Consider the following 11,883-nt stretch of genomic DNA (forward strand, 5'->3'; position numbering starts at 1 on the left):
CCAAATATACAAAGAACTCACACGACTCAATAACAACAAAAAACAAATGATCCAATCAAATAATGGGCAGAGGACCTGAACAGACACTTCTCCCTAGAGGACATAAAAATGGCCAATAAATATATGAAAAGATGCTCAATATCACTAGCTATTAGGGAAATGGAAATCAAAAGCACAATGAGGTACCACCTCACACCTGTTAGAATAGCTATAATCAGCAGGGCAAGTAATAACAAATGTTGGAGAGGATGCTGAGAAAAAAGGAACCCTCATACACTGCTGATGGGACTGCAAATTGGTACAGCCACTATGGAAAACAGTATGGAAGTTCCTCAGAAAACTAAGAATTGATCTACCATATGATCCAGCAAATCCCTCTACTAGGTATTTACCTCAAAGACTTGAAAACTCATATCCATAAAGATATTTGCACACTAATGTTCATAACAGCATTATTCACAGTGGCCAGGACATGGAAGCAACTGAAGTGTCCTACAATAGATGATTGGCTAAAGAAGCTGTGGTACATATATACAATGGAATATGACTCAGCCATAAGAAGAGATGAAATACTGCCATTTGTGACAACATGGATGGACCTGGAGATAATCATGCTAAGCCAAATAAGCCAGACAGAAAAAGTTGAAAATCACATGATATCACTTATATGTGGGATATAAACCTAAAGGCAACAAAAGAACAGGACAAACAGTGACTCATGTCATGGACTATAGACTAACGATTACCAAAGGGTCAGGGGTGGGAGACATGAGGGATGGTAGACAGGGTAAAAGTGTACAAATATAGGAGGTAGGGGTAGAGTGAAGTGGGTAAAGGTGATCAAATATATGGTAGCTGAAGGAAACTGGACTTTGGGTGGTAAACACACAATAGAATATACAGATGTAAAATTATAATGTACACCTGAATATTATATAATTGTGTTAACCAATATCACCCAAATAAACTTAATTTTTTAAAAAATAATAAATAAATAAATAAAATGAGATTTCAGTACAACTAAAATAAAATAAATAAATAAAATAAAATGTGCAAAGGACCTGAATAGACATTTTTCCAAAAAGACATGCAAATGGCCAAAAAGTACATTAAAATGTGCTAAACATCACTAATCGTCAGAAAAATGCAATTCAAAACCAAAATGAGCTATCACCTCACACTTGTTAGAATGACTACCATCAAAAAGATAGTATAAAGGCATCACAAATGTTGGCAAGGTTGTGAAGAAAAGGGAATTTTTGTACACTGTTGGTATGTAAATTGACATAGCCATGATGAAATACATTATGGAGATTCATAAAAATTTAAAAATCGGACTAACATATAATCAAGCAATCCCACTTCTGTCATATATCCAAAGGAAAAGAAATCAGTGTCCCAAATAGATATCTGCATTCTCATGTTCACTGCAGCATTTTTCACGATAGCTTTTATATGCAAACAACCTAAATGTTAATTAATGGATGAATGAATAAAGATATGTGTGTATATAAAATTTATACACAGACAATGTGACGAATACTGTATGATCTTGCTTATATGTGGAATCTAAAAGAAAAAAAAAACCAAACTCATAGAAAAAGATATAAGATTGTGGTTACCAAAGGTGGAGTGAGGAAACTGAATGAAGATGGCCAAAAGGTACAAACTTCCAGTTATAAAATAAATAATTACTAGGGATATAATGGACAACATGATAACTACAGTTAACATTGATATATGGTATATATGAAAGTTATTAAGAGAATATATCCTAAGAGTTGTCTCATCACAAGGAAAATCCCTTTTTTTTTGTTTCTATGAGATGATGGATGTTAATTAAACTTATTGTGGTAATCATTTCACAATATGTGTAATTCGGATGCTATACACCTTAAACATATACAATGCTTTATGTCAATTATATCTCAATAAAACTCGGGCTGGGGAGAAAATATACAATAGAATATTATTCAGCCATTAGAAAAAGCAAATCCTGCCACTTGAGACAACATAGATTAGTCAGGAGGATCTTATATAAGTGAAATAAGGCAGACAAAGACACATACTGTATGTGCAATCTTTTAAAAAAAAAAAAGTCAAATTCATAGAAACGGAGTAGAATGGTGGTTACCAGGGGCTGAAGGCTAAGGGAGAAATGGAGAGATGCTATTCTAAGGATAAAAGCATTCAGTTATAGGATAAATAACTTCTAGAGATATACAATTAAGCATTATGAATATAGTTAATACTGTATCATATACTTGAAATTTGCTGAGAGTAGATCTTAAGCATTTTCATGCCCCCCAAAAAAGTAACTACGTGAGGTGATGAGTGAATTAATTAACCTGATTGTGGTAATAATTTTACAGTGTAAACATATATCTAATTATCACATTGTACACTTTATTTTTTTTTATGCCTACAGCACCTGATATTCCTTGATGGTCTCCCATCCAAGTACTAACCAGGCCCAATCCTGCTTAGCTTCTGAGATCAGACAAGATCGGGCATGTTCAGGATGGTATGGCCATAGACTGTACACTTTAAATATATAAAATTTTATTTGTCAATTATACCTCAATGAAACTGGAGGGGAGGAGCATGAGATCACCTGATTAGGTCAAGTTCACCTGGATATTTTCCCTTTGGATTAACTCAAAGTCAACTGTTACCTAATCAGTGAAGGATTATGCCATCATATTCACAGATTCCTCCCCACTCAAGGCTAAGGGGTTATACAATGCATATATATCATGGAACAGGAATCTTCGAGGCCATCTTGGACTTATGCCTATCACAGGAGTCATGGAAAATTTAGGCAAGGGAGTAACACATTTTGTTTTTCGAAGAGGCAAAAATCTTTGCCATCATAGCTATCTATGTTCAGCTGCCTACAGTTCCATTCCTACTTTGCATAAAATATTAGCTAAATGACAAATTGCAAAATTGGAAATTTTCCATTTGACAAAATGGAAAAACAAACTGTGTTCATTTATCTGGACTGAAAAAATTGGACAATATCTGACAAAAGCCATAGGAGCTATTCTACCACCAGGAGTGGTTACAGGTTGAATTGGCAATCCAGCTCTTTAAATCTAGCATTACATTTAGTCCACTTTATAGAATGATAGAAGACATGATATTATATATGTATAGAATGTACATCTTTTGTCTTATTAGGAGGTTGAACAAATACCCACATATATAGCTTTCCAGTCCCCCATTAACGTAGGAGGTATTCATAGTTACTTGGGATGAGGTCAAGATGTATATTATTTACCTGTACGCAAAGAAGCTGCTGTCATTGTTTCTCACTGGTCTTTTATATCATTCCAGTTACACAAACCCAAGGCCCACATACTAGCTCACAGCTCTTCCTACGCACTAATTCACAACTCATGCGAAGACTCGCAGATCACTGGTTTCACAGTAAACTAAACCGATAGTCAGTATCCCACAATTTATCTTATCTCAATATGTTTCCAAGGAATAATAACTGCTATGAGAACGCAGACTCAAGATTATCTTCCTAGGCAGGACAAAACCTGTGTAAAGGGATACAGATCTAATGTTGACCTTTTTACAGTTACCAGTTAGAAAAACTGATTTCCATTCATAAGAATGGGCAGAGAAAACTCAACAGACATATGAAAAAGACCCAGAAGGGAACAAATATGAGTTTTTAAAGTAAAGAGGTCTTAGAAATATATTCACAATTACAAACATTTGAAAGCTTAAAAACAGAGAAGGGGGTCAAGATGGCAGGCTAGGTAAACATGTGGTTCGCCTCTTTGTGGTAAAATTATTACTACAAAAAATCAACAACAGTTGATTTTTACCAACAGCAGTTGCAAAACCAAGGCTGATCACATTAAAATTACAACCAAATTATAAAACAACGTGGAGAATTGCCTGAAGACTAGAGGAACATATAACATACACCCAAAGATATAGAGAAAAAGCCACATTGGGACCAGTAGGAGGGCAGAGATGTGAACTGGACTGGCCCCACATCTAGGGCCAGCTGAGCACTGGGAGGGATAGTGGTTGCAGAGGTCTTGAAGGAGTGAGGGGTCCTATCTTCACACAGGGCTTCCCAGCTCAGGTTTCACATGCCAGAAAGAGGAGTTCCCACAAAATCTGATGGTAAAAATCAGTGGGGATACCAACTATACAGGCGAGATGAAAGAAACCTGAAAACCCAGACATCCTCCTTAAATGGCCTGCACACAGCCTCACTCACTCACTCGTAGACACTCACCTTGGGCTCCAACAGAAGATCAGCAGCTTGAGAAGCATAAGAGACATACAGAGAAAGACTGATTTGTGCAGTGTGTGTCCCTCCAGCTGCTGGAGGGACAGCCACCATTGTTCCTTTGTTGGGCCCCACTCAGACACAGTCTGCAGACAGGCACCATCTTACCTGTGTTGAACCCTCCTTCTTCACAGCCAGTGCTGAATCTGCATTGGTCCAGTGAGATCAGGTTGCTACACCCCATGTCTCCCTGAGACCCCCATCCTATCCAACCCACAGTTTACCCAAGGCAAGTTTGTTGCCCAGAAACCATCACAACCCTGCACTCTCCTCAGGCAGCACATTTGACAGCAATCAACAGTCAGCTTGTGCGGCCTGTGGGCGGCCTGTGGGCAGCCTGCACATCTCAGGAGAAACCTTCGGTGGTGGCCCACCAGTGCCAGCATGAGCCACAATATCTTTTGAACAAATCTCATGGGTTTGCAGGCCTCAGCTGGGCAGCAGCTGGCCTCAGTGAAATCTGAGACTCTTCTGGGTGGCCACAAGCTCAGCATTGGCACCAAAACTGAATCTGCATTGTCAGGGTGAAATCTACTCACTTTATCATGGTGATCCCCAGGGTCCCTGGGTCTCAGGGTCCATGTGTACCACCCAAAGGCTCTCACAGCTACAGAACCTTACGAGCAGACATCAGGCAGTCCTGGGCCTCTTGCTAAGCAACACCAGGGCTGATAATGAAAGCAACCACCCATGATTCGCAGCGTGGTTTCTCCTACTTACCACCAGATCTTGCACAAGCAGCAATCAACTTTGGATCACTTTGTAGTTCCTACCAGCTTGTTCCAAGTAATCAAAGGGAGCATCTGACCTTGGCCTGCATGAAAGCCTCACCCAAGGGGCCACAAAACCAATACACCCAGGGGCTGGCATCAGACCACAGAAGAGTACTATCTGACTAGCCCCACAAGTGAAACACCCAAAAGGTGGTCTCAACAGATACATGAGCTCACTAAGAAAAATCCCACTCTGTACAATTGCCCCTACCCAGCAGTTCATACCATCTGGGTGTGGCCAATCCTCACAGCCAGTCATCCTGAGAGTCATTCCCACCCACTGACATGCTAACGGTAGTCAAGGCTAAGCTACAACAGGAGAACACACAACTCATACAAGGAATACTCTTAGAGCTCCTGGCACAGGTGACCAGGGAGATTGCACCATGGCCACACAGAGTACCTACTACATAAGGCCATCTGGCCAAGACTGGAATATGTAACAAATCTACCCAATACATTGAAACAAACACAAAGAAGAAACTAAAATGAGAAAACAAAGAAACGTCGCAAATGAAACAACAGGAAAACTTCAGAAAAAAATAACTAAAAAGGGAGGCAAGCAATTACAAGATACGGAGTTCAAAACATTAGTTATAAGAACGCTCAATGAACTTAAGGAGAGAATAGGTGATCTCAGTGAGTATTTTAACAGAGATAGTAAGCATAATAAAAGGACATAGAAACCATGAAAAAGAACCAGTCAGAAATGAAAAATATAATAAGTGAAATGAAGAATACACTAGAAGGAATCAACAGGTAATTAGATGAAGCAGAAGTTCAAATTAATGATTTGAAAGACAATGTAGAAGAAAACACCCAATCGTGACTGCAAAGAAACCTCTTGGAAAACATCAAGTGTACCAATGTTCACATCAAAGAGTTATTTGAAGAAAAGAGAGAGCAAGAGATTGAGAGCCTATTTGAAGATGTAATGATGGAAAACTTTCATCATTTGAAAGAAATAGGCATAAAAGTACAAGAAGTACAGAACTCCAAACAAGAGGAACTCAAACAGGCCCATACCAAAACGTATCATAATTAAAATGCCAAAGGTTAAAGCCAAAGAGAGAACCATAAAAGCAGCAAGAGAAAGGCAGCTAGTTACTTATAGGGGTACTCCCATAAGAATGTAAGCTGATTTCTCAACAGACAATTTGCAGGCCAGAAGAGAATGGCACAAAATATTCAAAGTGATGAAAACAGGGACCTACAACCAAAACTGTACTACCCAGCAAGGCTAGCAATTAAAATTGAAAGTGAGTTAAAGAGCTTACCAGAAAGGAAAAAGCAAAAAGAATTCATAACCACCAAGCCAGTATAAAAGAAACGTTGTAGAGGATTCTTTTTTTAAAAGGTACAGGCAAAAAACAATCCAAAAATAAAACCCAGGATCTTTGGAAACATGGCAGAGTGGTAGACATCTCCCTTGAAACAACAACATCTAAAACTCATTTAAAAAAAGACCAAAACTGCACACCAGCATGTCTGAGCGTGGAATCTATGTATAAGAGCTACCACAGGTCAGAACCCCGGGTGTCAGGCAGATGACTGGGAGAAATAAAGAAGCTTCCTCTCGCAGCCTCTGGAGCTCCCTGCAGGAAGAGAGGGAGGAGAGAAGGAGCAGCAAGTTCCCTGAACAGCCCTGCCTAGGAGTGCTGTGAGCTCCCTGTGGCCGGCTGGTGGGAGGGTCCAGTCATCAGGGCAGAAAGCAGAGAAGTGGCTGGCAGAGAAACAACAGTTGATTTTTACCAACAGCAGTTGCAAAACCAAGGCTGAGCCACAGCTCCCAACTGCCAACCCAGAGGGCCCCTCCCCCCATACCCTACAAGACCGATCACTGCAGAGCCACAGGAGAATCTGAGCAAATGCTGCCAAGACTGTCGCTAACACTGACAGGGACTGAAACTTAGGGTAGCAAGCATGATTAAATATCTACAAGAAAATTAAAAAGGCATTATTTAGGCTTCATATAAAGCAGGAATCCAACAGACTTAGACGCCACCTACTGGAAACCAAAAAAAAAGCGCCTTTGCAACAGGCTAAAGAGAGACCTTGATATAATAAATTTTCTTTCTGGGGAAAAAAAAAAAAGCAAAATACATTCCCATTAATGCCCAGGCAAAGAAATAGTCCATTAAACACCATGAACAACCAAGGTAACAAAGGATATCAGAAATAAAGAGAAAAATCTCCAGAAAATAAGCTTACAGACATAGAAATATATAATTTACATGACATAGAATTCAGGATGGTACTTCTAAAAAAATTAGTGAGTTCCAAAACAAGTCATATCAACAATTTTAGGAATTGAAAAAACAACTAGATGAACAAAACAAGGAGATTGAAACCCTCAAAAAGAACAGCATTGATCTTCTGGAGATAAAAGACACACACTGCAATAGTTGAAATTGAAATAGCAAGCTTGGGAAATAGAGTCGACCAAATGGCGGAAAGGATCAGTGATATCAAAGACAGAAATCTAGAAAGAAATCAGAAGGAAGAAGAGAGAAACCAAAGAATGAAAAATAAAGAGAAATTCAAGAACTAGCGGATACCATCAGGAGAGGAAATCTAAGAATAATGGGCATTACCAAAGGTGAGGTAAAGGAACAGGGATTAGAAAGCATTTTCAGACAAATAGTGGATGAGAATCTTCCAAATCTAAGGAATGAGCTGGAGCTTGGAATTCAAGAAGTCAACAGAACACCCAATTATCTCAACCCAAAAAGGCCTTCACTAAGACACGCTGTATTAAAATTATCAAAAATCAATGACAAAGATAGAATTCTCAAGGCAGCCAGAGGAAAGAAAACGGTAACATATAAAGGTAAACCCATTAGATTATCATCGGACTTCTCAGCACAGACCATACAAGCCGAAAGGAATGGAACCAAATATTTAAACTATTAAGTGAAAGAAACTACCAGCCTAAAATAATGTATCCAGCTAAGCTCTCCTTTAGATATGAAGGAGAAATCAAGACCTTTTCAGACATACAAAAATTGAAGGAATTCTCCACTACGAGGCCTGCATTACAGGAAATACTGAAAGGGGCAGCTCACCTAAAACAAAACAACAACAACAAAAATACATAATTAAGAGTAAAGTGACTATCAGGCAAATAGAAGAGGAGTACAACCCTTATTAAGAGCAGGGCATTATAGCTTAAATAATAAGAAGTGAATTGTTATAACAAGATAGTAATGAATGTTCAGCATACATAGGGACAAATTGAGATAACAATGACTGAAAAGAGGGGGGATTCAATGATCTAAATTGCAATGGGAAATGGAGATAACACATGCACAGAAGAAAATGGACGATTGTATATATTTAACTATTCTTTTCATATTCATAATGGTAACCACACACCAAAGATTCAGAACCGAAGTATATAACAAAATAAGAAGGACCAGAGGGAAAACCCACAAAAGCCAACCAAAATAAAGAAAACAGAAACACAAGGACATGGAAGCAATGGAAATACCGAGCTAACAGAAAGCAAAACATAAAATGGCTATAAGAAGACCTCATATTTCAATAATCGCTCTAAATGTAAATGGACTGAACTTCCCAATAAAAAGGCACAGAGTAGCAGAATGTATCAAAAATCAGAACTCAACCATATGCTGCTTCCAGGAGACACATCTCAGCTCCAAAGACAAATACAGACTCAAACTGAAAGGGTAGAAAATGATATTTCAAGCAAATGGCATTCAAAGAAAAGCAGTAGTAGTGGTACTAACATCCGACGAAATAGACTTCAAAATAAAAAAGGTAAAGAAATATAATGAGGGACACTTCATAATGATAGAGGGAATCATGCACCAAAAAGACATAACACTTATTAATATCTATGCTCCCAATCAGGGATCTCTGAAATACGTAAAGCAATTACTAACAGAACTAAAGGGAGAGACAGACCAAAACACCATCGTATTAGGGGACCTAAACACCCCACTGTCGGATATGGACCAATCTATCCACACAGAAAATCAATAAGGAAATAACATCCTTAAATGACACATTAGACCAACTGAACATAATTGACATATACAGAGCATTTCATACCAAAACAGCTGCTTATACATTCTTCTCTAGTGCACATGGAACATTCTCAAGAAGCGACCACATACTGGGACACAGAGATAACTTCAACAAATATAAGAAGGTTGAATTCATACCAACCATATTCTCTGATCATAATGGTTTGAAACTAAAGATCAGCTGCAGAAAGAAAATAGGAAAACCACAAATACATGGAGATTGAATAACATGCTACTGAAGAATAATTGGGTCAGGGAAGAAATAAAAAAGAGATATCAAGAGATACATAGAAACAAATGATAATGATAATACAACATATCAAAACTTTTGGGACAAGGCAAAAATGGTCATAAGAGGAAAGTTCATATCATAACAGGCCTACCTCCAAAAACAAGAACGAGATCAAATAAACAACTTAACACTTCATCTTAAAAAAACTAGAAAAAGAAGAACAAATGAAGCCTAAAGTCAGCAGAAGAATGAAATAATCAAAATTACAGCAGAAATAAATGAAATGGAAAACAACAACAACAACGACAACAAACAATAGAAAAAATAAATGCAACAAAGAGTTGGTTCTTTGAGAAAGTTAATAAAATTGACAAACCCCTGGCTAGACTCACTAAAGAAAAAAAAGAAAGGATACAAATAAACAAAATCAGGGATAGAAGAGGGGAAATTATGACTGACATCACAGAAATACAAAGGATCATACAAGAATAATATGAAAAAGTGTATAACACCAAATTTAATAACCTAGAAGAAATGGACCAGTACTTAGAAAAATACAGCCTTCCTAGACTGAATCAAGAAGATTCGGAAAATCTAAATAAACCGATCAGCAGTATGGAAATTGAAACAATCATCAAAAATCTACCAAAAGTAAAAGTCCAGGACCAGATGGCTTCACCAGTCAATTCTACCAAACATTCAAAGAAGATTGAATACCTATTCTCCTCAAACTCTTCCAAAAAATCAAAGAGGAGGCAATACTTCCCAACTCAGTTTATGAGGCCAATATTACTCTGATACCAAAACCTGATAAGGATAACACAAAAACAGAAAACTACAGACCAATATCTCTCATGAACACAAATGCAAAAATCTTAAATAAGATACTAGTGAACCGAATACAGGAACATAGTAAAAAGATTATACACCACCATAAGTGGATTTCATCTCAGGGCAGAAGGATGGTTCAACATACACAAATCGATTAATGTGATATACCACATAAACAAATCAAAAAATAAGAATCATATGATCATACCAATAGATGCAGAAAAAGCCTTCGACAGGATACAACATTCATTTATGATCAAAACGCTCAACGAAATCAGTATGGAAGGAAAATACCTTAATATAATAAAAGCCATGTATGACAAGCCTTCATCCAACATTATACTTAATGGCGAAAAACCAAAACCCTTCCAAGATCTACTGATAAGGCGAGGCTGTCCACTATAGCCACTGTTATTCAATATAACTTTGGAGGTCCTAGTAGTGCAATTAGGCAAGAGAAAGATATAAAAGGCTTCCAAATAGGAAACAAAGAGGTTAAACTGTCACTCTTTGTGGATAACATGATTCTCTATATAGAAAACCCTAATGACTTTATAAGAACACTACTAGAAACAAGCAAATACAGTAAAGTCTCTGAATACAAAAATCAACATTCAAAAATCCATAGCGTTCCTATACTCTAATATTGAAGTGTCAGAAAAAGAAGTGAAAATTAATTCCTTTTGCAATTGCAACAAAAAGAATAAAAAGCCTAGGAATAAATCTGATGAAACATGTTAAGGACTTATATAATGAAAACTACAGGACCCTATTAGAAATCGAAGAAGATACAAAAAAATAGAAAGACATTCCATGTTCTTGGATTTGAAGAATCAACATAGTTAAAATCACCATATTACCTAAAATATTATACTGATTTAATGCAATCCCCATCAAAATCCCATCGGCATTTTTTAAAGAAATAGAACAAAAAAATCATCAGATTTGTATAGAAGAACAAAAGACCTCAAATTGCCAAAGCCATCCTGAGAAAAAAGAACGAAGTTGTAGGCATCACTCTGCCCAACTTCAAATTATACTACAAAGTGACAGTAGTCAAAACGGCATGGTATTGGCAGCAAAACAGACACACGGACTAGTGAAAGAGAATCTAGAGTCCAGAAGTAAATCCATATTTATACGGGCAAATAATTTTTGACAAAATAGCCAAAAAGATACAGTGGAGAAAGGAAAGCCTCTTCAATAAATGGTGCTGGGAAAACTGGAAAGCCACCTACAAAAGAATGAAACTAGACTCTTGTCTATCACCACACATGAAAATTAACTCAAAATGGATTATGGTCCTGAATATAAGACCTGAAACAATAAAATGCATAGAAGAACACATAGGAACAAAACTCATGGACCTTGGACTTAAAGAGGATTTTATGAAATTGACCTCAAAAGCATGGGAAGTAAAAGTTAAAATAAATGAATGGGACTACATCATACTAAAAAGCTTCTGCTCAGCAAAAGAAATCATCAACAAGGTAAAGAGACAACTATCCGAATGGGAAAACATATTTGCAAGCAACACCTCCAATAAGGGCCTAATATCCAAAATATACAAAGAAGTAATACAACTCAATAACAACAAAAATCAAATGATCCAATCAAAAAATGGGCAGAGGACCTGAACAAACACTTCTCCCTAGAGGACATAAAAATGGCCAATAAATA

General features: G+C 37.3%; 1 pseudogene; it reads right to left on the reverse strand.

The window, feature by feature from the left end:
- Nucleotides 1-2,419: 2,419 nt before the first annotated feature.
- Nucleotides 2,420-2,538, reverse strand: LOC120592026 (uncharacterized; annotated as a pseudogene).
- Between the last annotated feature and the right edge of the window lie 9,345 nt (nucleotides 2,539-11,883).

The sequence above is a fragment of the Pteropus medius genome, unplaced genomic scaffold (genome assembly GCF_902729225.1).
Source record: "Pteropus medius unplaced genomic scaffold, Ma_sr-lr_union100, whole genome shotgun sequence".
NCBI lineage: Eukaryota > Metazoa > Chordata > Mammalia > Chiroptera > Pteropodidae > Pteropus > Pteropus medius.